Genomic DNA, 26,354 nt, shown 5'->3' with positions numbered 1-26,354 from the left:
ATGCAATTTTTTTTTTGCAATGTTCTATTTAAGGATCCTAGTCTGAAGACATGCTTTTGTCAGTAATAATATGCTGTTGTTATGGATGCCAACTAATTGCTTCATCTCTACAATCAGATGTTTTCCATTTTATAATCCTTTGATTTCCTATCAGTCAGATGGTAAAAAGAGGAGAGAGGTTCTGTAATAAAACTTTCAAAGAACAAACAGAAAAAACCCATCTATTTAAAGTCTAACAATGTAATTCTTGCCTTCTTTTTAGTTTAAAGGGAGAAATTACCAGTGGCCTCTGAAAAACCAGAACATGCACAAGACTTCATTACAGCCAAAGATTTCAGGAAATATTGACAGATCTACTTTTGAGGCAGAATTTCCTGCTTCCTGCCTTGATGGATAAAATACTGAGACACACAGATTCATCTGTTCACTTTGAATATGTGCTGACAGAAGCAGTCTGACTTTCAAGCAGTATACACTCCAGGTGTACACACTCGGGATGTCCCTGACTACACAGAGCAAGACTCTTGCATCCTGTTTGGTATCCCTGGGGACTTAGAAGAGGAAATCATAAGCTGTCATGGACTCAAGATGGCAGGGGTATGAGTGTGCTTGCAGGAGAAGGACAATTGCCTCCTGCCAGCCTTCAGACCATTTCTGTCTGGATGAAGAGAAGCTGGGTCAGTGGCTAAAGTTTAAAAGGGGTAGTTCAAAGTGGTTTCTGTCACTGTCTTGATGGTTTTGGTCATTTGTTGCTAACTGTCTGCATTGTCTTGGTCTTTTTTCTTGAGGACTGGTTCTGACCACATGAAAAACATTTTTAAGAAAAATCTGAACCTGGCTTGACTGTGGCAGTGTAATACACCTAAAAAAAATACTCTTTTTATTTTTTTTTTTAAATACAGATGGTTTCAACTACTCGTAAATATATCAGCCACTTCTTAGCACCAAAAGATTTTGGTTTTTCATAAATTTGGCGCAAATAGCATTGGTCGTGCTTACCAGACTGTCTCACCTCAGGCTGTCACAGCTCCCAGAAGTTACTCCATGCTGGACTGATGGACCTGTTGGTGGAAACCAACGTTTCAAGCTAAAGTGAACAGGCAAGGAGACAGATCCCTCAGGAACATTTTCTGTCTGTAGGCTTTTAGAAAAGCTTAATTTATAGGAAACAATACATTGGCATTTAATCTGTCTAGACATGGGTGCCTACTTTGAATTAATTTTAATGAGAGTTAGGCTCTGGTGTGCTTTCTGAGTGCCCAAATATCATAAAAAAGTGCTATGATTATCTTTTGGGGGCTGTTAAAATAAATAGATGGTTCAGATATTGTGCTGACAAAGACAGTATAAAAAAACATAGACAGACTTTGATAAAGTAATATACAGTAAACGTAATTGCATACAGCAGGGGATTTAATACTAGAGGAGTACGGTTCTAGTCATGAGCATGGTGGGAGTGGAAACTTGTGTGAGGAGATAACATTAAAGAAGCACCAAAAGTTTGGGGTATGGCTATGGCTGTTGGCACTTAAAGCACATTTAATCTATGCTTCTGGAAGCCATTCAAAATGCATATCTTGGTAAATGTGCCAGGAAACACTACTTTATTTGTAGGTATCCAGGGTAGCTATTGGCAGACTCTAAAGAAGAAGCAGAGAAAGAAAAAAAAAAAAGGCAAAATCCTAGATGCAATGTATCTTTTGGACTGACAATTCTGTATTCCTCTGCTTCTGAAACATTACAAGCTTAAGGGGACTTCAAATAGCTAAAAAGCTGTAATTAGAGCCTTCTTCTGAAACATGCATTTGCTTCCCTGATGCTATGCAGGAAAGTTCCTGTTTTCCTGTTGTTTCCTGTGGCATAAACATTTATTTTAAATTTCTTTTGTCATCTGGATAGATGCTGTCTGGAGGAGACGTGCTTTCATGTGACTCTCTTCCTTCCCGCTGCTGTTTTTGTGGCCTCAGAGGCAAATGCAGGATATTCCTCTTCCAGTTCCTTCAATGCCTCTCCTTTTTCCAGTATCTCTGATCAATCAATCAATCTGCATTGATGTCAGCATTTCAAAGAACTGAGGTAATTACCTGAAAGAAATGTGGAATAAACTGGCCTTTAATTTCCTAGAAAGGGCTGAAATATTCTTCAAGGTTGTGTAGATTACAGAGGATTTGGACAATTATGTAAGTAAACTATTATAAGTACTGTAATGTAAACATTATTCAGGAGATAGTAAAATGAGATGAGGGTGAACATTGGATTGACTTACCTTGTCCCCTTGAGGTATCTTCCTTGTGTTTCTGTGACACAAAACTGTATGACTCTCTAGTGGCTTAGCAGGTGGTTTCCAGTACCAACACTAAGAAAGGGAAAGATGAGAAAACTTCCATTAGCTGCTGGTGCCCACTGATATTTAATGTTGCAAGTTGCCTTCACCACATCACTTGTCTACGCAAAAACCAGCACTGATCTGTACTGAGCAACCCAGTGGGTAAGCTGTGCTTGCAAAGCATGAATGGGAACTGTCTCATAGGTTCATAAATGGGGAACTGCAGAGAACCTATTTTAAAATTAGCATGCAGGTGTATTCCTACAAGAAGTGCTTGGCCTGATTTACCACATGACCTAATGACTCATGACCATGTGATTGAACACTGCTGGATAATCTAGCTTAACATTTTAATAGTTGCAGGAGATAGTTTAAGTAAACCGTCAAAAAACATAGAAGACTGACATGATGAATCCTGTCTCTTGGGATGACTGGTGCAGTCCACTGTATTTAGGATCAACAAGGGAAGTGCTTCCTGAGGGCTGTTACTGTTGAAAGCACTGATTTTTCTGTTCATTAGGACAGAAAAAGGAAGGGGAGGGGCTGCCTTACACTGAAGAAGTGGGCAGGAATCATACTGAAAGATCATATGGGTTTACCTTCTAGCAGGATCTCCATGGCATTAGTTGACCTTGGCCTTCATTCAGTAATGCTCTTTTTCTGTAATGTTGTAGATGACTCTCAAACTGGTTTGCTTCAGCCTCCTGTAAAAGAGTGAAGATAGTGGCAGAAAGGGAATGTGAATGGTCAGGTCAATGTAATGAACAGAAAATAGGCAGGGAGGGTTTTAGATGGATGTACTTGTGATTATAAGGCATATAATAGGAGAGCCAGTGATTTGTTGTAAATTTATCAAACCCTGTGGGTCATTAACAGAGAGAATACTGGTTCCTTCTTTGTTCAAAGTTGTATATTTCAATAGAAAGAGACACAGTCTGCAAAATAGTGTTTTTTGTTTGCCATGCAGTTATCTTGCAACTGTTTAGCCCACTATTCCTTGAAGGCTGTGATTAGGAGGAAAGGTGTTATCTGATCTCAGTCATGGTTTTGGCATGTAGTGCCAAACTATCCGTATCTGCATAGCTTTGACGGTTGGTAAACCAGTCTGGGTGATACTGGATAAATTTCTGTTTATTTTAGGAAACCTGGCTTCAACTTTCCTTGAGCAGGCTCCACCATATTCCCTTTCTCCCTCTGACCAGAGTGTTGTCAGCATGTTAGCCTGACTTCCTAACTGGAGGTTTTCTTTGTGTCTGTCCCCATGTAAGGGACTGACATATCACTGAAAGAGTTACGCTGGTAGAAGTTACAAGACTACACAAAGTTATCAGTGTAATGAATTTCACTGTCATTCCTGTCACTTCATAACAGGAATAGACCACATTGGTGTGAGTGATACCACCCCGTTATTATCTGCGCCAGCAGAGTGTGACACTTCCATTTTACCAGCACAAGACTGTAATAGCTGAGGTGGTATCCTCCCTGGTATCCCTTGCTGGCCACTGTCAGACACAGGACACTGTGCTAAATGTTATTTTTGATGCGCTTGTGGCTTTCTTATGTTCTTAACCATGCTGTTATACGGCACATTTGTACCAGTACTACTGCATCTCTACTTGGAGAAGATGGGAATATCTTGTTGCTATTGTTAAAGGGACCTAATTTTTCAGTGTGGATGAGGCTGCAAGGGGCATTTTAGTACCAGCACATGGGGTGGGAATAGAGCAACAGGCTGAATCAATGGTCCTTCCTAAGCTCTGAAAACAGAAATGTAGTGGGAAAGATCATTAAGTACAATCTTTAATAGCAAAATAAAAGTAATGTTTAAAGTCCATATGACAAAGAACACCTCTGCAGCAGAATTGCCATTTTGAGAGTTCAATGACTTGTTTTGAGTAAAGAAAAACATTGTTTGAATTTTGAATACATGGAGAAAACCAGAGACATTCAGATTTGTTATAAGGAAATTTTTATTACACTGTAGATACCAGCTAAGTTAATTTAACTGGGCCTTCATTTTCTGTTGTCACAGTTGTGAGAATAGGAAAATGACACTGCTATTTCTAAAGGCTGACTGAAAATGTTATCGTTATGGCAGGAGCTCCTAATGGTTCGCACACTGCGGGTGTCAGGCTGGAAGAAACTTGGGTGAAGCTGCTTTCAGACAGAGAAGAGGAGGACTCCCAGTCATTTTAATCACAAAATAACTAGGATGAAGAAAGATATCATCCTTACTCTGATAGTCAATGGGCTACAGGTCATTTGTTATGCACAAGGAGAGAGTGAAGAGGACAGTTGCTCAGACTCACCTTCTTGGGTCCTCTGTTGTGACACAAACAAGGAAAGTGGCAGACAAGGCTTTAGCCATGTGGTGGTTGTCAGGTGGAGTCAGTTGCCTGCTACATCTGCCTTCATGCTGGGCAGCAGGACACGTGGAAACTGCAGACAGGAAGTTTCTAAGACAGGTTATCAAATACCTATGTATATGCTATATATCAGATAGGGAAAAAGAAGCCACAGGGGTTCTCCTGGGGCTCTTGCCCAAGACCTGCATAAACACCTTGCTGCCCCTCTGCCTGGTGCTGCGGTGTCCTGCACCCTAACGAGGAACCCATGGATTCCTAAGGAGGAACTTTGGCACCATTGGCAAACCTGCACCCAGCACCTTCCATGGTACCTCTGTCCCGCTTCTCTAAACAGCTTCAAGGCCCCTGAGTCCCAAGATCCTAGGATGGGGTGTCCCAGGATCAACTTCTAACCACAAAGAAAAGCCTCCCTGTCTCAGGCCAGTGCTGTTGCTGGTCCCTTTTTGTAGCAGGATGGTGGGAATGAGGTCCACCTCTTTTACCTGTGTAGGCAGTAGAGACAAACAGAGCTTTCAGAAAGGAGGCTGCGAATGCAGCAGTGATAACTGAGGGAGTTCAAGTGTCTTGTCAGAATAGGAGGAGATTAAGAAGGAGAAGACTGTACGATGGCCTGTTCAGCTTTCAGTCTTCCCAGAGGCAGCAGCCTTGTTTGAAGCTGACGAGACCTGAACCTATTTGCTCCTGTGCAGCAGACACCTCAGCTACTGTCCTACCTGTGACTCTCCTCATGCTCCTGTTGTTCCAGAAGCTCTGGATACAGGTATAAGAAGCAGGAGGACTGGGGACAGGATAGAGTTGAGGGCTGACAGTTTAGGGAACTGTGACAGCAAGGGGAAGAGGGAAGGGTGACATGTTGTCAGATTCCCTGATGCTAATACAATGATGAGGTTCTCAAACCTTAATGTCTTTCTGTCTCTCCCTAGTTCAGTACATGGGTGGATTTAGCACAGAAGTATCTGTATTAACCTTGGGTGCACATAGAACTGTAGAGTGAATTGCTGGTGAGGGAAGGCGAAACAGAACAGCAGTTTCTGGGCACAAGGCAGTATGATAACCCACAATTGGGAACATGCTTGTGTGCTGTTCATTACCATGGTTCAAAGGAACCATGATGAGAAATGTGCAGGTTTGCTAAAAAGCCAATTTCTCTAAGAAAATACCTGACTACATGTCACCAATTTTGACTCCCAGGGCAAACCCACTTCCAAAACATTGTCACTCAGCATAACTCTGAGAGTCTGAGCTGCTTTTGCTTGGTAAACAACCCCTTACTTAACAAAAGCTATTACCAGCGAGGAAAGAAAAGGCCAGGTATACTCTTGCTGTGAAGTGAAAGCCTGCGGGCAGAATAGCTGACGTTCACTTAAAACCCTATAATTCTGTGAGTGGAGAAAAGAAAATGCACTGAACTGGCAGATGAAATGTACTGTTTTGCTTGTCTTCATGTAAAAGGTCAAGCACAAAAAAATCAGGAGGTCAGAAATAAATCAGGAAATAAAAATAGTCCTTAAGACACTGCAGCGTTAACACAGTGCCTTTCCTCCTGTAGTCTGATCTCACTGCAGAGCAGGAGAAAAAAACACCAAGAACATGCCAAAGCATTAAAAACAATACAGTTTCATTTTGAAGGAAGCAGACTTTGTGGGTAAAGGGCTGTGCCTTTCACCTTTCATCTCTCTGGTGGTCACCTTTGCGATTATAAAGGGTGCCATTTTAAGACCATTATGTTGCTTGGGAGAGTTATTTGAACAGTATCCATGCATTGCTGAGGTAACTTTAATTGGGTTGCTGTTTATGTGATGCACTTAAACTATTGGCCTTCCGATAGCAAACTATCCAAATGAAATAGTCTTGTTTGGGTAAGGGCTGTTAAAATGTAAAGTGGCTTATTGACGTACTTCAGGTTTATTGACCTAACCTTCTGAAGTTACCTTTTGTGATACCTTTTGTCCCTCTGTGCCTTGCATTCATTTCACAGAATCACAGGTTGGAAGGGACCTCGGGGATCATTCATAGACTTTTCCCCTCATTTGTGAGGGGGAGGAGATCAGAGCATCCTTTCCTCCCTTTCTAGTGAGGGAAGGTTCTCTCTGTAACTGTACATATCCAGAGAGATTCAATTCTTCAAGTGAACCATGCTGTGGGGTTTGAGTTCTAGCTTGCAGAGCAAGCTTTCAGCCATCCCTTCTAGGAGGAAGCCCAGGTCAGACATATGGCATTTGACTCTCAGTTTTATGTAAAGAGTTAACAGCAGCTGTGTTTTTTTCCATATATTAGACATGCATTATTAGAATAGCTTCATAGCTTCTCATGCCACCTTGTTAGTTTATTAACGTGGAAGGATTTGTGCATTCACGTTGGATGCTCTAGTCAGACATAGACTATTTTGTAATGGTTTTATGTTTGGAGCTAACATCCAGGAATGAGCAATAGAAGGCTGAGACCTGGAAGGTGACATTAGTGTGAAGAGGGTCTGTCCCTTCACAGCCATGACTGGCAGAGATTAAGACAAGCTGAATGAATGGAACTTTTCCTACTTGACGTCCATGGGCTATTCTCCATTCTCTGAAGTTTGACTAGCTTTTTTTTTCATCACCACACTGCAGATGGTGTCTTTGTGTCTGAAACACACTGTGCAATCCAGTCTACTTTTGATATTATCTACCTGTCCCTGATTCTCCACATGGTTCATATCTTTCAGCACTCTGATGGAGAGACTTGTCCTTGAGGTGTCCTCTCTGCTAGATCTGTTTACCCTTTGTGGTTTAACCCTTTTCTCACATCCTTGTTGGTTTTCTATTGTTTATTTGTTTTCGGGGTTTTTTATGGTTTGGGTTGGGTTTGTTTTGTTTTGTTTTGTTTTTGTGGTGACAGATGGCAGTGGTTTTCTATCCTTCAGATGTTGGGCATTTCTCTGGACCTGGACAGACAGTTTGTTTCTCCCCCTTTCCTCCCTGCCCCACCTCAAAACAACTTTTCTTGATAATTCAATGTGCCTTCTGGCTTCCTGTTCATGCCTATTCCTTTCCCTCTGGGGCAATGAAAGCTTGTCCTACCCAGCCACTGTGAGTAGACAGGACGTAGTTTTAAGTCCTTCTCTGAAAGGCTCAATTACAGGAGCTATTTTTTTCTCTCCTCCACCTCTAAGCTTTAGCTCAAGCCAGAAGGGAAATGAATCTGATGTCTCTCTAAAAAATTTTGTAATTTTTTTACCATATTCTTACCACAACAGAGTTTCAAATCCTGTTCTTATCAAAATGCATTGAAGTTTTCTAGTGGAACCAGGTCTGAGGTGAACATTAGAATTAGAAACCAAAATGCAGTATGTGCTCAAAACACACAACTGTTTTCTTCCCATTTACCTTTCAGATGGTAAGTTCTGTTGTCCCAAAGGTGAAAGCTTGTAAGGCTGTTTTCCTGGAGAAAGTCTGGATGGACAGTAGCTTAGCACTTACTCTGCCCTTTAAATTCATGTTTTATCAAATAATTACCTGTGAATAGGTAAAGAAAGTGTGCTTTTACAGCTCTAGTTTCCTGCCAAGCCACCTGGGCATAAAGCACATCTTCTCAGTGACATGTCCAGAGGCCCAAAGCAGTCCCCATGCTGGAAGATTCAATTGGGAGACTATCCACTATATGATCAGAAAGATTTTTGACTTAAAAATATATCTAATTTTCTCTAAAAAAGCTAAACTAGGGGATAGCATCAGGCTTGTTAGAACTATTCAGCTCTTACATGGTCATATTTTTGCTTAATCTATGAAAGTATTTACTCTCTGGAATACGTAGAGTTTATACAACATTGTATTGGGACTGCGGGAAGAGGTACTACTGGTCAAAAAAGAAAGGTGAAGTGGGACATTTTGCCAAAATGGGATGAGGAAAACCAGTATGTAAGTTGGTAGAATTGCCACAAGTTTTACCTTGCAAAAATAGCTAGGGTGAGCTCATGGCATTCTTTTTATTATCTATTTTACATGTCAATTATCTTTGCTTTTGCATATATTTATAGTTAACTTCCTATGGGGAGAGAGGAGGCACAGACTGAGAAACATAGTTTTGAATTCCTTTCATATGTCCTTCATACAAACCGAACTAGCACTGCCTGTCCGTTTTGAGGTCAAGCAGTTGCCTGCAGCCAGAGCAACAGAGGGGCAGTATAGGAGCAGCTCCTCAGAAAGGAAGGAATGAAAATCATTTCTGTATAACAGTTCATTTGAGAGTTTGACCATCGCCAAAATGGGATTAATCAATTTTTAACAACCCTGAAGAATTACATGTGCCTGGGGCCTGACTGATTTAACCATGGAAACTTGTCAGTGCAGTGGGAAGGCCAGAGCTTTAACACTCAGCCTCAAACAAGCAGCTCTGGCTGCCAGCACCACCGTTCCCAGGTGCTCAAGCTGCTCGAAGGCAGGCGTACGGAGCGTCCCCTCTGGATAACGCCAGAGCCTGTCAGCGTTCCCCAGCAAAACACAACCTTAGGAGGGCTTGCTGTCGATGGCACAGTCAGAGAGGGGTCTTCCCTGCCTGGACAGACAGCCTGAGGATCGGGCTCCATGCAGCAGGCCGGCAGGCATGTGGGCGAGCCCCGGGCTGTGGGCTGCCCGTGACCTCACTGGCTCCCCTCCCAGAGCAGGGGTTTGCGGTATGTGCTTTGGAAGTACGGAGGCTGTTTGGCATTGGGAGCAAGCTAATGCAAAACACAGTCAAAGTGCTTTCATGTGAGCTCCTGAGGAGAGGCCACAGCAGCTGTGAAGAATACACGCAGCTTTGGGTTTGTTTATGAGGAGGGAGAAAGGGCTGCTGTGGGAAATGGCTGCGTCATGGTTCCTATGGTGTTCTGTACCTTGTTTATAGGATAGTGCCAAGTGGCGAGCACAAACACACTTGTGATGGTGTGTCTCAGGAACTGCAGAGCCTCCTTTTGATCTTGTTTAAAACCTAAAGAGGAGAGAGTTGTTTAAATTTGTACTACTGCCACTGCTATTCAACCGTTTGAACCTTTTTTCCCCTGCTTATGTTTGCTTCTTTCAGAACCAGTGACTTTCTCAAGCTCATTAGAAACATCACAGGACATATCTATGTTTGAAACTCGTGCTTGTGTCTTTGGGTGGATGTTTTACCACAGAACCCCTGGGTAGTGTGATCATAGGTATATCTGTAGCAACCTCTGTTGTCTGTGATTTTGTCCTCCTCTAATGGCATGTTCATAAGTACTATTCCAGACTCAAATAAAAGTATTTCTGTTCTTGTTTCATAAGAGCTTAGTACATTGTGTGAGCCCAGGAGTGTAAGAACTGCTGGCTTCTCTATCCGTGCTTTGTGGAATTAATTTACATTTTCAGATTAGTTTTATTCCCTGTAGGTATGTCCTGGACTCCTCTGTAGTAATTATTTTTGATGACTCCACTAACGCCTACTGCTGAAGGCAGAGATGGTCTATTTCAGACTCCTCCGCTGAATGAATTTAGCCAACAATCCACTCATGACTCTGGCAGACATTTCTGCTTTCTTTCTTTCCTTCAGGCCAGTAAAAACTTTATAAATCTTCCCTCTACCATTCCAGAAATGTGAGAACTTTCCCCCTTGACACCTAAAACGTCTCACTGACCTTCTCTGCATAAGGCAGAACACATGTTTGTAGATACTGCAGACACCTGAGTTTAAATAAACAAGAACCAACATCTGCTCTTACAAAAGGTTGCTTCAGATTAGACTAGGCTCCACAAAACTGGGTTTTTCATTAAGAATACTTACTCCTAGTGCTCATATACCTATAATTCAAGAATGCCAACTTGATTACTGTGCTGTAACAAAGTCCAAAAATATATGTTGGTTGCTTCTGTTTTTTGTATATCATGGTGCCTCCTGTCCTTAGTATGCATGTTAGTAGCCATGAATTCAATGGACTATTTCTGTTGATCTTAGGGGATGTTAGCCAAAGGTCTATATAAAATGCATGAGATTTTGCTCCAAAGGAAGCCTGAGGCAAGTTCATTGCAATCCTTCCTATGTCTCCATGTCAAGATGCTAACTCATTCCTTGTTCTGCTCTACTGTTGAAGACCAGAGAGTTCAAAGAAGCTGCTGCAAGACTCCCTTTTCAAATGTTCTTTAAGGCTTGTCCTTTTTGGTTGGACCTGGAAGGCATTCAGGTAAGTTGATTATTTCCAGGGAAAGAGTGAGGTGAACTGGTTATTGGAGTCCAGATCCCTCTAGACTAGTGGACACATTATTTTTGGAACACAGTTTTGCTAAGAAGCCAAAGATTAATTGGTTATGGAGACTAAATTATCCTTCCACTTTGTAATTTATTAGAAAATGTCATGATGTTGTAACCAGAGGCTGTTAGAAGCCTTCAGAAAGATGAATAATTATGACATGATGAGACATGGCTGAGGAGGAATTTTTGAAATTGCTCTAATGCGAATAAATAAAATAGAGATTAGTATTCTAGGAAAAATATGTAAGCTCACAAAACTGTAAACGAAGATTGGCATAACCTTTTGTATTTTTTTTAATTTATTGTAAATTGTTGGAGTTTTTCCAAAGCAGTAGCATAAGGGGTTTTTGTACCCTATTAGCTCTGTGCTAATTTTACCTTTATGACAGACACTAAAAAAGAAGATTTCTTTCTGGGTAATCCTCTCTTTCTCTTGTCTTCATAAAGCCGTGAGTTGGTGATCTTTCTCCTGTCACTCCTATCTCAGTAGCATGCTTTTTCTTCTGCTTCTCAAAGAGCCTGCAAATTGTCTGTGTAGAATTTGCAATATTTGACTCTCTGAATTTGTGTTGTACTTCTTGGATGTCTTGGTATCTCACATTTACCTGTATTTTGTGCTTTCTGTGCGCGCTCTGCAACCGTAAATTCCAAATGCTTGCATCAATTAAAGGCTAGTATTAGTGGATCTATGGGATGGATTCACTCAGGTTCTGTGCTGTGCTAATTGAGGAACATCCATTAGTGGAAAGCTCACAGAAATTACAAAGATGATGAACACTTTGTCCAAAAAAAACTACCCACAACAAAAAAAGAATAATAACTTGGTTAGGACAACTGTAGAATTTGCTCTTCCCTGCAGCCACAATAGTAAAGCATAACCAAAATGAAAAATTATCCCTTTTCTCCTTTTTACCTTCTTTGAAATAAAAGGTTTAGGCCTGTGGCTTTGCTACAGGATTTACTGATAATTCACATACATCAAAGTAAGATCCAGCTGGAGGTGTTTGGGATCTGACTTTTGGATGGACTGAGTACCTGGAGCTCAAGTTTTAGTTTGCAACAAGTAAGGGAAAGGTCTGCTCCTGAACAGGAGGCAGTCTAAGTCAGGAGCTTTAAAAACCAGCATTGTTGTCCCAGCAATCATGGAAGTGGTAGTAATTCAGGGGAGAGCTGGAATGAGAGTGCCATTTACTTCTGAAATGCCAAAAGATGGAAATAATCATTACTAACATGCAAAGAGGACTATAATGGGATGAGATAGCCGTATGTGCTTATTGCCCCATAGCACCTATTTTTTATTAATAAAATTGTTGTCACCATTGTGTTTAAACTATCAATCCTCTCTTCAGCCTAAGAGCAGACAGCCAAAGCTGTGGTGGTCTCTCATGTCTTGTAAGGCACATTCTACAGGACAGCATGTCCCCTGAAGGACACCTGGGAAGCTAATAACAGCCAAATTTTCCACTCTAGGCCATCCATCCACATGTTATGATTTCCTTAACTTACATCCTCATCAACAGCATGACCACCTGTCCAGGTGTCATCTGGTACCACCTGTAGCAGGTTTTCGTAGGAGTGACTTGTTGAATTTGAACAACTTGATCCGATGTTGGATTAATGGGACTTTTATCTCTGACACCCATGAGGCAGAGTTGAGGTTTTGACGATGTATGAGAAACAGCAACGCAGCTGCATTGACCATCCTTGGCTTTTTGGAACAATTATCTATATTTGAATGCAGAAAGCATGTATGTAACATGAAAAGGTTCTGCTTCTTTGCACCTACCTGGCTGAGAAGGACATTTCCTTAATGATTTCATAATTAGAAACAATGTGTTTACCAATACCAGAAATACAGCCAAAGCTTTAATAGCTGCTCATGTTATAGGCTGAGCGTTTGTGAATCTCCTAAGCTTCTATAAGGTTGTTTTTTTGTCTGTCTGGCACAAGTAGCTAGTATTATTCTAGCATTAATATTGTTACTGTAATCCTGTATTATCTGTCCATGTTTTACACAGCCCTGTTCTGCTCCCTAAGGTTTAGACTTTGGCAAGTGTTGCGTTCTCATCAATGAGGGATGGTTTGTACGTCTGGGTTTTACATCAGGAACACACGCTCTCATTTGTGTGAAACTCATTCAGAAAACTGACTGAATTGTTTTTCAAAAGTGGGACAGTGTATTTTTATACTAGTGGAGTGCCAAAGGATTTAAGTTCATATGTCCTTGGTTCTGGTTGCAGGTAAAGACATTAATACAGAGCACATGTGAAATTCTGTCTGTGTAATGAAGAAAATACTTTGACTACACTATTTTCAGTGTAAACTACTGAACTTGCCAATACCAGCTTGCATGGGAGATAAGCCAAGGTGGTTAAGTCCAAGCAAGATGAGGAAGCACAGAGATGGTAAACATGTTATCTTCTTTTAAAGGAAACATGTGGTGTAAAGATATAGGGTCCTGTCTTTTATTTTGATAAACATAAGATTAGTTTTTTCTGAGACAGGTGGCAAATTCACCAGGGAAACATCTGCAAGAGAGCAGAGGTAGGCCAGAGCATTTAACAAAAGCCTCATTATCTGTTCTTCTGGACAGCAGAAGACTAAATACTGGTCCTCTTGCAGTCAGTAGCGAAACTAGTTTTTTCAATGGCCAAGGAGTTTATTCCAGGTGTTTTGCTACCATAGTGATGGTCTCATCCACCTGGGTAGAGAGCAGCTTGGTTTAGATTAAGAACTGCTGTTATCAGGCTGTAGTTCTGTAACCAAAGGACAGTTATAGTGAAATGAATTAAATGTACTTATTATCAAAAAATATTTCTCAGTACACTGCCTAGGTGTAGACTAACACTTGACAGGATACTGCAGGCATCATTGCAATACTTAGAGATCACAGTACATACAGCAGAAGTACATATAATAAAATTAAGTTTTACCTTCAGAAACTTATGTCATCTAAGCACGTAGAGCTCAATGAGCACACCAATAGAAACCAAAATAAATGTGTAAATTCACATACCTGTACCAACTGGGAGCAGACAGATGCTGAATAAACACACTATTAAACAGTCCATGTGTTATAAAACTATGCCAGGTATCAGCCCTGGTAGATTTTCCTGTAGTTTCCTTTGCAAAGAGTCTGCCTGAAAAAGGAAAGTGTTTGCTTCAGCTTCTTCTATGCTGTGGGAATAGCCTAAATTCTTATTTCTTTGTGATTTGACAAGCACTAGTGATCTGCATGCTTCTTTTTCTGTACTACTTTTCAGAACAAGGATGTTCTGAACTAATTAATTATCTTCGTTTGGAACATTTATATAAATGGCTGTCACTGAGAGTAAATCAAGGAAGCTGGTAAAATTTGGAGGCTACTGGTATCTTTCATAGAACCATACAATCATTAAGGTTGGAAAAGACCTCTAGGATCACAAAGTCCAACCATCAACCCAACACCACCATGCCCTGAAGCACCACATCTACATGTCTTTTTAATACCTCCTGGGATGGTGACTCCACCACCTCTCTGGGCAGCCTGTCCCAATGCCTGACCTCTCTTTCAGTGAAGAAATTTTTCCTAATATCCAATCTAAACCTCCCCTGATGCAGCTTGAGGCTATTTCCTCTTGTCCTATTGCTAGTAAAGAGTCCAACACCCACCTCACTACAACCTCCTTTCAGGTAGCTGTGGAGAGCCATAAGGTCTCCCCCCAGCCTCCTGTTCTCCAGACTAAACAACCCCAGCTCCCTCAGCTGCTCCTCATAAGACTTGTTCTCCAGACCCTTCACCAGCTTTGTTGCCCTTTTCTGGAGACACTCCAGCAACTCAATGTCCCTCTTGTAGTGAGGGGCCCAAAACTGAACCTTTGATATGCTTCTAACAATGCCTTTCATGTTTTTATGATAGTTGAGACTTTTAGACCTTTATTAATGTCCTCCTTTCTTGCAGATACAAAGTCCTAAGAATATATCTAGGCTACTTGCAAGTTCATCCTCACAGAAAAACAATTAGAGAAAACAGGACATGTCAGGGCTCTCATTTCTTCCTGACTCACAACCATGCTGAACAGTAAGACCGTTACCCTAAAATTATCAAGTTACCTCATGCTTCTGGCAGTGCTCTTTTTCTCCAGTTGTTTATAACATTGGTTTCAGTGTTAATTGTGATCCTGTCCCTGCTGCATTTTATCACTGTACATGCAAAACAGCCTGGGATACTTCAAATGTGTAAATAAACTCAGTGGGGGCCTGGGGAGAAGGAAAAGAGAAAGGAAATAATTCAGAAAGAAAATATTTGGGGTTTTCAGTCAGTTTCAAACCAAAAACCTAGTTTTAGTGTAGATATTATCTTCATGAATTTGAAAATAGGAATAAGCCAGATAAGTATAGTGAAAACCTAAAATAAGAATGAAAATGTTTAGTTTTGAGATGACCATTTAAAGTAGTATATTTTAAGATCTTGTATTTCAGCAATTCATAAATATCAGATTTTATTTTCACATCTAGCTCGCATCAATGATATGTAATACTCAATCTTCCAGCAACAGCATCAACTTGCAAAGCCTATGGAAAATGGAATTTGCACTGATGTCCATGGCCATTCAGTTCAGTGCATGCAAGCTACAGACACGTGTTTGCATCTCATTAATTTTTATTATGGTCAGAGGCATAAACTGGGAAATTATTTTTTAGAGGTACAGTTTTTGTGAGGCAAATGACTCTTATTGACAGATCTGATTCCATATGAGTTTGATTCGCAGTGACTTTGCCCATGCCACTTCTGGCTTTCCACTGCAGTTACCAGGAACAGATTTTTAATTCTTAGTTGCTTTTTGAGACAGTTATATTTGTTTCAATTTTAAAATAAAACTGAGATGGTTATATCTCTGAATGTGTATACTGCATCAGCTGTGAAGTCATTCAAATGGCAACAGTACTAGGGAGCATAGTGGAGTGCCAGACAAAAATAAAAGAATAGTTTGAAAGATCAATAGAGTTTTTTAAGCTCAAAAGCATCCATTTAATTCAAACCACACAATGTGTGATTGTGATATCATTAAAACAAATATCCCAAATGAGCCATCCTTCACCCTCCATATCAAAGGGCTGACATCATTTCTGCATATTGTATTGATAGTTTTTGGTATTCAGCACAGAGGTCAGACAAGTAAGCAGGGAAAGCAAGCTGTGCTCCAAAACGCCACACCAAGTCCCAGCAAGAGCTTTTTTATTTTCTTTGAATATAAGATCATGAGAAGTGAACTTTTAATCTGTTTTGTCCACCTGTGTTTACTGTAGCTAGGGGACCTATTGTTTTCCTATTGCTATTTCATTTATTTCCAGGCAAAATGAGAGAAGAGGAGAATATGGGAAAACTCCAAATAAGGCAGATCAAAAGCAGTCTTTACATTGCCATCCCACATTGAGGTACCTTCCAAGGAGACCACTGGTCATCTGCCTTGATAATTTTATACTGTGCTTCCCACTTTAAGGTATGGCTCCTACAGCGTCAGTCTCATACGGTAGATGTGGAAAACGGCATTTGCATTGAAGTCAGTGACAGCTGAGTGCATACACTGCATAAAATAAACACTAGCATTGCTTTCATTCTCTCTTCCTTCCTCTATTATGTATGCTAAGCTTTTGCTATTGTTGTTTTTTGCTCACAGAGATACCAGGAATATCACTGGCAATTCTATCTTCCAACTCTTTGAAGGAAGGGCAAAGAATCAGTTTTTTATTTTTATGTTTTTAATAGTGGAAGAGTACCGAGTCACTACTCTGAAATTTGTTCCACTATGAAAATAGCCCTGCTGAGAACATAGCATGGCTTTGTTTTACCATTCCACAGAAAAAAATCAAGAAGCTGATGAGCAAATGGAAAAACATGTTAACAAAAAAGGGGGTTTTTCTTCTAATATCTTACACATGTTTATGCTTAAAAAAAATTGGATAACATAGGTGTCTTTTGTTGAGATGTCCTAAAACACCCATTCACTGAACAATAAATAACGGTTGAGCAAAATGCTGTCTGCTTTTTTTCACAGTAGCAGCAGAATGCATTTGACAGTGCTTATAGTACTATTTGCAAATTCAGGTTTGTACTGCTTGCCAGATACAGAACATTTTCTTTATGGTGAGATAAATTAGTTTCCATTTTTATGCAAATATTCCTGCTTATTGGCTGCAGAGATGATCTGTTTTATTTGGAGGCACTGCTTCTTAAGTGCTGGAGAGGCTTTGCATTACTTCCAGAAATCCTGCTGAGATACATGGGTGTATGTAAAGCAGTCAGAGACATAAATTAATGCCATTTCTTTTTGTCATCTCTGTATTTCTTCACTGATTGAAGTAACAATGGGGGGAAAGAGATTTTGGCATCTCTAGTTGCAATTGTATATTCCTCTAGACCACTGTTGTTCATACAGCTTTGTATGTAAATGTGTTCATCATTGTGGCTAGCAGACACAAAACCTCCAGCAGAGCCATCTCTGATTGTACTGTGTGGTACTGATTGTGAGGGAAACATGAAGGAGGGTTGCTGTGTTCAATGCAGAATGAATTCTACACTGTTGGAATATTTTATTTTAGGAAGTGGCAGGAGAGAGCAGAGAGAAAGAGAAGAGGATTAAGAAGTCTGGCTTTACAAAGTCTATCAGCAGGATTGTCTAACAGCTCATCTGCTGGAATACCGTCCTGGGATGTAAGTTCACGTTTCTCCTCCTACTGAAGGGGTTTGAGTCCAGCCTCCTTAGAGATGCCATCCCCTCCTAATGTTTTAGAGATGTGAGTCCTTCCCAGGCTGTAGGATATCGCTGGGTCCTGCCTGCTGGAACTGCCCCATCGGCACGTGAGTGAGAGGGACCTCAGCCTTGGCCCACTCCCCTGGAAAACAGGGCTGTCAGACTCCAGCTGCACTTCCTACTCTGTCTTTGGATAGTGCCATATATGTGGCATATATGTGCCATATACATCTGTGGTCTGAGCCTTTTCTTGAAAGTTAGAGATACATCTTGAAGTTGCCTCAAGCAGAGGAGGGAACTAGACTGAGGATTTCAGTATCTGGAAGGAGAGTTTGCATCCTCAGGTCAGTGGGTGAAAGAAATTAATGCACAGTAGCATACTCCTGTGATACTCCCTGGCTAGTCTGCGGCCAAGTGTTGAATGGGAGACCTGGAATGGGAATCTAGAACAGGTTATTCCTACATGTCTTTGCAACGTGAAAGCATTTATTTGGTATCATACTTCTACCTAACCTCTAATTTAATAAATCTTGTGGGTTTAAAATTATCTTTGAGACTTCTAGCCTTTGCTTATTTTGACTGAAATGTTTCTGTAGTCCCCAGAATGTTTGGGAGCGGGAAAAGTGATTATGGAAGCCTTGCTTTCGGAGAAAACCAAGAACCTTTGCTTCTTCCTCTGCTACTTTTGTTGCTGTAACTCTCCTGTCATTTTTAACAAGCCTTTAGCATTTTCTGGAAAAAAGTATTCCTTTGGCTCTGCTGTCCATAGAATTTTAAACAATACTATTTCATATTTTTAGAAGCTATTCATAAATTGCTTACATTGTATTTGAACTCCTGAACGTCACATGGTGTCACAAGGTGATTATTTCAGTGCAACGCAGAATTCCTCAGCTTTATTTGCATCTTCTTTTTTTGACAGGCTTCTAACAAATGTATGACACTCAGGTATGTAATTCCTGAAATTTATATGCTCACTGTATTTTGGTAGAAATCTACTTTTTTTTTCCCTTGTCTATTATTAGTGAATAAATAAATTTTGTTTCCTTAAACATGTTTTACTACAGCTACAATTCTAATATAGTTTGTGTTGCTGAAAACCCAATAAGTTATTAGCAGACTATATTAGAAACTACTCATACCATCCCTCTGTTGAATGTCTTCGGATTTCAGTAGAGGTGCTTCACGTAGACAGGTTCAGTGGAATTTGGTTTTGTGTTGGCATTTTAATTTCTAAAACAATTTGAATGCTGGAGGATATATAATATGTATAGCACTAAATAACACCGAAGTGACACACTGTTTGTAGCATGCAATGTAATTAAAATGCTAACTGATAGCTTATTATTCTATGCACTGTATTTTTGTTCTTACTTGGAGTTTTTATTAGGTTAAGATACTCCTTTGGTAGGTGCATTTTTAAACCTTTCACAACTTTTTTCAAAACATAATTTTGTTTTTAATATAAGAATAGATATAGAAACCATCTATCAGTTGGTTCCTTAACATAAAGATAGATTTATTTTTATTAAATTGTGATTTTTGGCAAAAAGTGTGGTCCACTTCACACCTTATTGCCCTCCTTTTTATTGACATTATTAGTATAAATTTACAATTTCCTGCAATTTAAACTAATGATTTCCCCTAGGCCATTGTTGTTTGGGGGTTTGGGGTTTTTTTGTTTTTGTTTTTGGTTTTTTTTTTGGATTGAAGTTAGTGTGCTATAGTAGGGATGGCAGACTCTCCACCATCCCACAGAAACTGGGCCAGTATATGTGGGTGACCTCAGTGTACGTTTCCTCATTACATATTCTCTCTTCCAAATTCTTTTCTATTTTCCACTGCAATCTATTTTTCACTGGTTATTCTCCAGTTAGTAAACATGAAGAATCTCATAAAATGGTCAAAGTGAACTTTTGATCCTGTCTTTTTTTGTGTGTGTGTGTGAGGTCAAAATTAGGCAAAATGAATTTGTCCATCCTTAACTGAAAAACTCTTTTTAATACCTACATTAATCACACTGGAACCAAAAATAGGTTGGAGAGAGTTTTAATCTGTAAAATGCATTATCAAGGAAAAAATGCACTGTGAAATGTGGACATAAACAGAGAAGCAAGAGGAGTTTCTTGTAATTTATTTTTTCGGTAAGTGTAGAATTGGCAGAGCCCAGAAAGACCATAAAGGCTTCGTTGTGTATTTCAATCAAGTTTTAGAGCCAGAAGGTTGCAAGGCAAATTCATTCTCAATATACAGCCTCTGGAACAATGACCATAACATTCAATTAGTCAAATGTGACCAAAATGTCAAAACCCTCATAAAGAAATAATTCACTCATCTGGGTTATAATAGCAAGAGACTTTTTTGAGTCCAATAAGTATAGGGCATGGCAGGAATTGACTTATTTATAGTTGCCTTCCTACTCCATAGTGATAGTGCTCACCATCTCTCCCATACAGCTACAGAGCTCCTTAGGCAGAAAATACATAGAAATCCCATGACCCAGGTCGTCATACTTGCTACTGAAAAGAAGAAACCCAAAAGGGTTGGATCAAAAACAAGATCCAAAACCAGTTCTGGTGCTCTGCACTCTCTGTGTAATATGTTACCATTATTTCTTTTGAATGTAACATTGGAATCCATTTAAGCACAAATGTAGTCACTGGAAACTCACAAAAACATCAGCCTAAGAAGTCCCACACTGGTTGAGCATCCCGTTGATCTGTCTCTGACAGTGGCCAATACCAACAGCTTAGGGAAAGAGCATACGAAACAGAGCAATGATCCATTCCTCTTTCCTTTCTTCTAGTGATCAGTGCTGCAGGCATTTCCTGCCCTTGATATTACATTAGGGCCATTGTTTAGTTATCCTCGATAGACCTTTCTGCCATTAACTCCCATTTTGAACCTGTTAATACTTTTTGCATCCAAACTTAATTTAGCAGTGAGTCATACAGCTCAATTTCTTGTTGTGTGGAAAAGTATTCCCTTTGTTTTATCTGTTTTTAAACCTGCCATTGGATAAATTAATTTGTTTATATGATGAGAAAGAACGAACAATTGTTCCTTATTCATCTTCTCTGTCCTAGTTATGATTTTATAAACCTCCTCTCCCCACACGCACAAGTCATCTGGAGCTGACTTAGCCTTTTCATGGGCAGATGCTGAGCCATACTTGCAGTCATCCTTGTCCCCCTTTGGCATACTCTTAGTTCTACTGTATGCTTTTGGAGGGAGTGTCATCAGAAATATACCAACACACTTGTCAGATGTGAAACATATGCAAGAACTGAAGGACTCTAGGACTTCTTGGGTTCACGAGGAGAAAGTCCTACCTAACAAATTTGATTTCCATCTATGACAAGGTTACCCACCTAGCTGACCAAGGAAAGCCAGTCGATGTGAGCTTTTTGGATTTCAGTAAAGCTTTCAATACTATTTCTCACAGTATCCTCCTGGACAAAATGCCCAGCACACAGCTGGATAAACAGGTAATGCAGTGGGTGAGCAATTGGCTGATGGGTCAGGCTCAAAGGGTTGTAGTAAACGGGGTTACATCAGGCTGGTGGCCAGTCACTAGTGGGGTTCTGTAGGGATCCATCTTGGGGCCAGTACTCTTCAAACTCTTTGTAAATGACTTGGATGCAAGACTTGAAGGAATACTTATTAAGTTTATTGATGACACAAAATTGGGAGGAGCTGTTGACACTCTCGAGGGCAGAGAGGCCCTGCAGAGGGATCTGGACTGACTGGAGAGCTGGTCAATTGCCAACTGTATGAAGTTTAACAAGGGCAAGTGCCAGATTTTACACCTGGGGCACAGCGATCCTGGGCATACATGCAGACTGGGGAATGAGAGGCTGGAGAGCAGCTCTGCAGAGAGGGACCCGGGGGTTCTGGTCAATGGCAAGTTGAACATGAGCCTACAGTGTGCTCTGGCAGCCAGGAGGGCCAACCGTGCCCTGGGGTGCATCAGGCACTGCATTGCAGCAGTTTGAGGGAGGTGATTGCCCTGCTCTACTCTGTGCTGGTGTGGCCTCACCTCGAGTATTGTGTGCAGTTTGGGGCGCCGCAGTACATTAAGGGTATAAAGCTACTAGAGAGTGTTCAGAGATGGGCCACAATGTAGGTGAAGGGTTTAGAGGAGAAACTGTATGAGAATTGGCTAAGGTCATTTGGTTTGTTCAGCCTGGAGAAGAGGAGACTGAGGGGAGGCCTCATCACGGTCTGCAGCTTCCTCACAAGGGGAGGAGGAGGGGCAGGTGCTGATCTCTGCTCTCTGGCAACCAGTGACAGGACCCAAGGGAATGGCAGGAAGATGGGCCTGGGGACTTTTAGGTTGGATGTTAGGAAAAGGTTCTTCACCCAGAGGGTGGTGGAGCACTGGAACAGGCTCCCCAGGGAGGCCGTCACGGCACCAAGCCTGACGCTATTCGAGAAGCACTTGGACAGTGCCCTCAGAGATATGGTGTGAATTTGGTGTTGTCCTGTGCGGGGATAGAAGTTGGACTTAATGATCCTATGGGTCCCTTCTAACTCAGGATATTCTATGATTCTATGACATAATAGGTATTGAGGCTTGTCTATAGATTTAATGAGTAACTCGTTTGGGAGTTTGGATGGTTTTATCTGGAATAGAAGTGGGGTTTTCTCTCTTTCTAAATGAGTTCAAGCTGCTTTGCATTAGGACTAATCAAGCTAGGAAGAGTCACTTTAGAATAGGAATGTCCACTCATAGAGGCAATCTGAAGTAGCTATTTAGTTAAAATTATCTCCCTATCCTGTTACATGTCAATTTTCATCCATCAACAAACCCTTGATCTCAGATCTTTCTGCATTTCTTTCACAGGAGCACTGTGTGGATTAATTAGTGCACACTGTGGGTTGAAATTAATCTGTGCCAAAATTTAATTACCCTCAACACCAGTTGCTCCTTATCCACACATTGTGCATGCTATGATTTTCCTGGGATTTCTGGGATACACTTCTTCTCATATGGGCTGCACATGTTTCACAAATTAAACTGTGTTGGAGATTCTCCTTTTTCTGGGAAATTTGTGTGGTCTGCAAACCAAAAAACATGAGCAGGAGTTCAAAAGGCTTCAGTAGAATACAGTTGGCTCTAGCAGAGTAGATACACAGGTCAATAAACATGTAAGTAAGGTACCTAAGTTGATGCTAACTACTTTGTGTGCTGCTTAGACGGAGTTGAGAGATTAATTTCCTTCTAGAGTAGCCTCACTCCATTGAAGCACTAGTATTCTCCACAGTTTAACTCTGTAGCAGACAACCATTGTCCTGCACAAATCTGTAACAAAACATAAACTAGTAAAATGGCAAACACCACAGGTCTTTCTAGCAATTGATGCTTATGGGATAACACTATAACATTGGAATCAAAATTGTAATTGAACCAAATCTTTTTCTTAAGCCAATGTCTAGTGTGCATTTTCAGTTCATTTGAATGGTTTCTTCCACAGCCTTGATGGATTTGACTTTTGACTGGTAAGAGTAACAGACACTACAATATAAGCTAGTAGAGTTCTTTCTACGTCCAAAGTGTTGGGAAAATGAGAGAGATCTAGTGGACAATGACACAGGAGGACCTCAAGGGACCTGGATTTGAGTTCTGCTATTGCTGTAAGCCTACAGTATAGACATGGTCATTTTTTACTCCTCATTTTATCTGGCTTGCTCAGCTGTAATTTATTTGCAGAAGACAATTTTTGTTACATATTTGTAGTCCAGCACAATGCAGCCCTCCCTCTCTTGGATGTCTGCTAGTCAGATTCCCTGCTGCAAACCAGATAACACAGGGATTTCTTAAACTTGCATGCAGGACATCTTTGCCCACTTTGTAATTTCATGGAATTAGTAGGGTCAAACTGTTAGCTGCAGTCAGCAGCAAATATCCTTTTTAGCAGCTGAGGTGAGTGACTCCCGGAGCCTTTACTCTTTGACTCTTGTCATGATGTTACTGAGTGGTGGTTCCTTGGGCAGCTGCGCAACCTAATGGCTCACAGCTGCCAAGATGGAAGAGTCTTGCCCTTGCCCATGGACTTGTTACCCTGTCTCTTCCCCTATTTCTATGCTGAAGGGAGGCTTACTCACTAGCCCAGCAGGAAATTACTCTGCAGAAGAGCCGGGCAGTCTTCTACTAGGCTAGGGCAGCATTCAGAAGAGTCCAGATGTCAAGTGTGTCCTGTGGGAGCAAGGCAAGGGAGAAGAGAGGCCAGAGCAGGATGAGGCTTCCTCTTTGTTGACCACTGTAGGACCCTAGGTTTGCTTGATTGCTCATGGAACCACAGCTTAATAAACTACTAGATTGTCTCTGGTTATGTCTTGTGGAACCAGAGCCTAGAAGCTTCTAAAACTCTAGGCTGGCATGATTTCTGTCTGAATTCTAGCAGTCTACCCACTTACTGCTTTTACTAGAGGCTTTACTTCAGATATTATATCCCTATTAACAGTGACACTGAGTAGTAAACATATGTCACTGATGGAGAAATGAGTGTCTTCCATAGGGAGGGACCAGTCTATTTTGGTATTCTAGGATGCTGCTCTTCACTTTATCAACAGAGTTCGTTTTGCATAGCTGCATACCATGTGACAAAGTTGAACTAATGGTCAGTTTTAAGTTTACTACTGGGGAGTTCAACCTTGCAGCTACAAGAGGAAAGATCTTAGACATTTTTTGGTAACAATCTCTGTAGAAAATGTTCAAGAGCATGCCTACAAAAAATGACTGTTCCATAACCCAATGAGATCTTCCAACAACTACAAAAAGGTGCCTGCAGTACTGACGCCATGCAGATCTGTCAGATTGTTTGCTTTTCTTGGTAAACCAGGAGTTTTGTTAAAATAGGATGCATATTTTGGCTTTTGGAATACAGCAAAGAGCACAGGAAATCATATGTGCTGACAAAAGGATTCTGAAGTTCTGTTAGGGGGAAACAATTTTAGAGCCTCCACTAGGAAAACTCCACCCATCTTGATACATGGTGTTTTAATCACTATCTATTTAATAAGAATGACTTACATGTCATGAAGACTATGCATGTTTTCTTTTAGAATAATTTTGTGCTTATTATTTTCACCCTTGCTTATACACAAAATTGCATGGATTTAACTAAATTAAAACCACTTCTGTAAGTGTTCCTGAAAAAAACTACTGCACTTAACTTTGCTTGAGTTCTGTGTTTTTTTCAACATACACAACCCTTCTTCCACTGTGTAAAAGAAACACTGCTATTAACTGAAGCTTCAAAGGGATTATAATGATTTCCATAGTATATACCATGTGAGCCCCTCCCTGTAGCATCTTCTAATAAGGAGAGGGTCTTCCTCAGACAGGCTTAACATATGGTTCTTATTAATCTGTTTTTCTTGAAGTGATTTAAAGACGAAGGACAAAGCACTGCCAAGCACATGGAGCAGAAGACTCACTCTCACGGGTGAGGGATGGTCAGGAAGGCTGCTGTCTCAGGGCTGGGATTTCCCATCCACATTGCATACACTTGGCTGGGCCACTGACCATTGTTTCAAGTGATACGCTGTGCTGGCTCCCATGCAAGGTGTTTTTTTTCGATGTCCCATTTACAGTACGAGCTCTTAGAGTATTCAGTACAAGCTCTTTGTGGCTTCCATAAATACTTGGGGAAATTCCTGGCATATGCCAGGAACAAGAAAGTTGAAGGCCCCTCAGTGACTGAAAATGGGACTGCGTTGCTGTTGAAGGCATGTGAACTGAACTGTGAATCTGAAAGTCAAATTTATCATGTCCTTTACCTCCCACTGTGGGAAGAAACTACTGGTGTCTTGGTCTTCCGTCTGTTTTTTCCTCTAGGGCAGCGTACATCTCATGCAGTTTTGTCATTATACCCTAAAAGTATGAAGTGATCTCTTGATTAGAAGGATAATATCTTGATATGGAGCTGTTGCTCCTTAAAGTTTTCCTTATTTTGGAGTGTCTGATTTATCAAGGAAGCTGTACCAACCAAGGCACCCCTTCTAATGTCAAACTGTTAAGAAAAAAAAGCAAAAAAAAAAAGAAGGGAGTATCAAGCAGTTTGGAGTTGAGGCTTCTAGGATTTGTAAGTGTGTTAACTTCATTTAGCCAATCTGCTGCTATGACAGAATTGTTTTTTAATCTTTACTTTTGGTATATTCTTTGCTGTACTCCAAGGAGAGAAACCTATGTGACAGAAATGAAGATGACAGTAGGATAATGGGCAAACAGTCTAAAAGCTTTGGCTGTTCATTCAAAGGGCATAATTGCTTTTTTTAATCTCACCTCTGGCCATGTGCTCTCTCTGTCCTCACATGTCAGATAAACTCTCAGGGGTCACATATGTGATGCTGTTTTGGGGTGTTGATCTCGTAGGACAAGGAGGCCAAATATAAAAAATATAATAAATTTATTATAATATAATAAATTGATCAATCATTTTTAATACAAATTATTAAAACTAGAAACACTCTCCACATTTTAAGAATGACACTTCCATGGAACATAGAGGTCTCCTTACATAAAGATGGGGCTACCTCTTGCCAGATTTCCTTTTTAACCACGGCAGGAAGATGGTGGTTGTGACAAGAGGAAGAGGAAACAGAAGAGTACAGTTAGTACTTAGTAGCAGTAAGTCTTCTCGTGTTTAGAAATAGACTCTGTGTGCAAAATTGTCAGCAGCTTTCACTGATTTCAGT

At 40.6% G+C, this 26,354-nt stretch overlaps 1 long non-coding RNA gene across 1 annotated transcript in view; it reads right to left on the bottom strand.

The window, feature by feature from the left end:
• Positions 1–419: 419 nt before the first annotated feature.
• LOC142054834 (uncharacterized) overlaps positions 420–26,354 on the bottom strand; it is a 38,164-nt gene continuing 12,229 nt past the window's right edge. Inside the window, exons 2-10 of the long non-coding RNA XR_012659672.1 lie at positions 15,010–15,156; positions 13,934–14,057; positions 11,523–11,637; positions 9,542–9,636; positions 8,055–8,183; positions 4,636–4,765; positions 2,926–3,030; positions 2,267–2,356; positions 420–2,084 (exon numbers count right to left, since the gene is read on the bottom strand). This is a non-coding gene — a long non-coding RNA (uncharacterized LOC142054834). The remainder of the gene's footprint in view (positions 2,085–2,266; positions 2,357–2,925; positions 3,031–4,635; positions 4,766–8,054; positions 8,184–9,541; positions 9,637–11,522; positions 11,638–13,933; positions 14,058–15,009; positions 15,157–26,354) is intronic.

Source organism: Phalacrocorax aristotelis, chromosome 3 (assembly GCF_949628215.1).
Source record: "Phalacrocorax aristotelis chromosome 3, bGulAri2.1, whole genome shotgun sequence".
NCBI lineage: Eukaryota > Metazoa > Chordata > Aves > Suliformes > Phalacrocoracidae > Phalacrocorax > Phalacrocorax aristotelis.
This window is presented reverse-complemented; position numbering and strand designations above follow the sequence as displayed.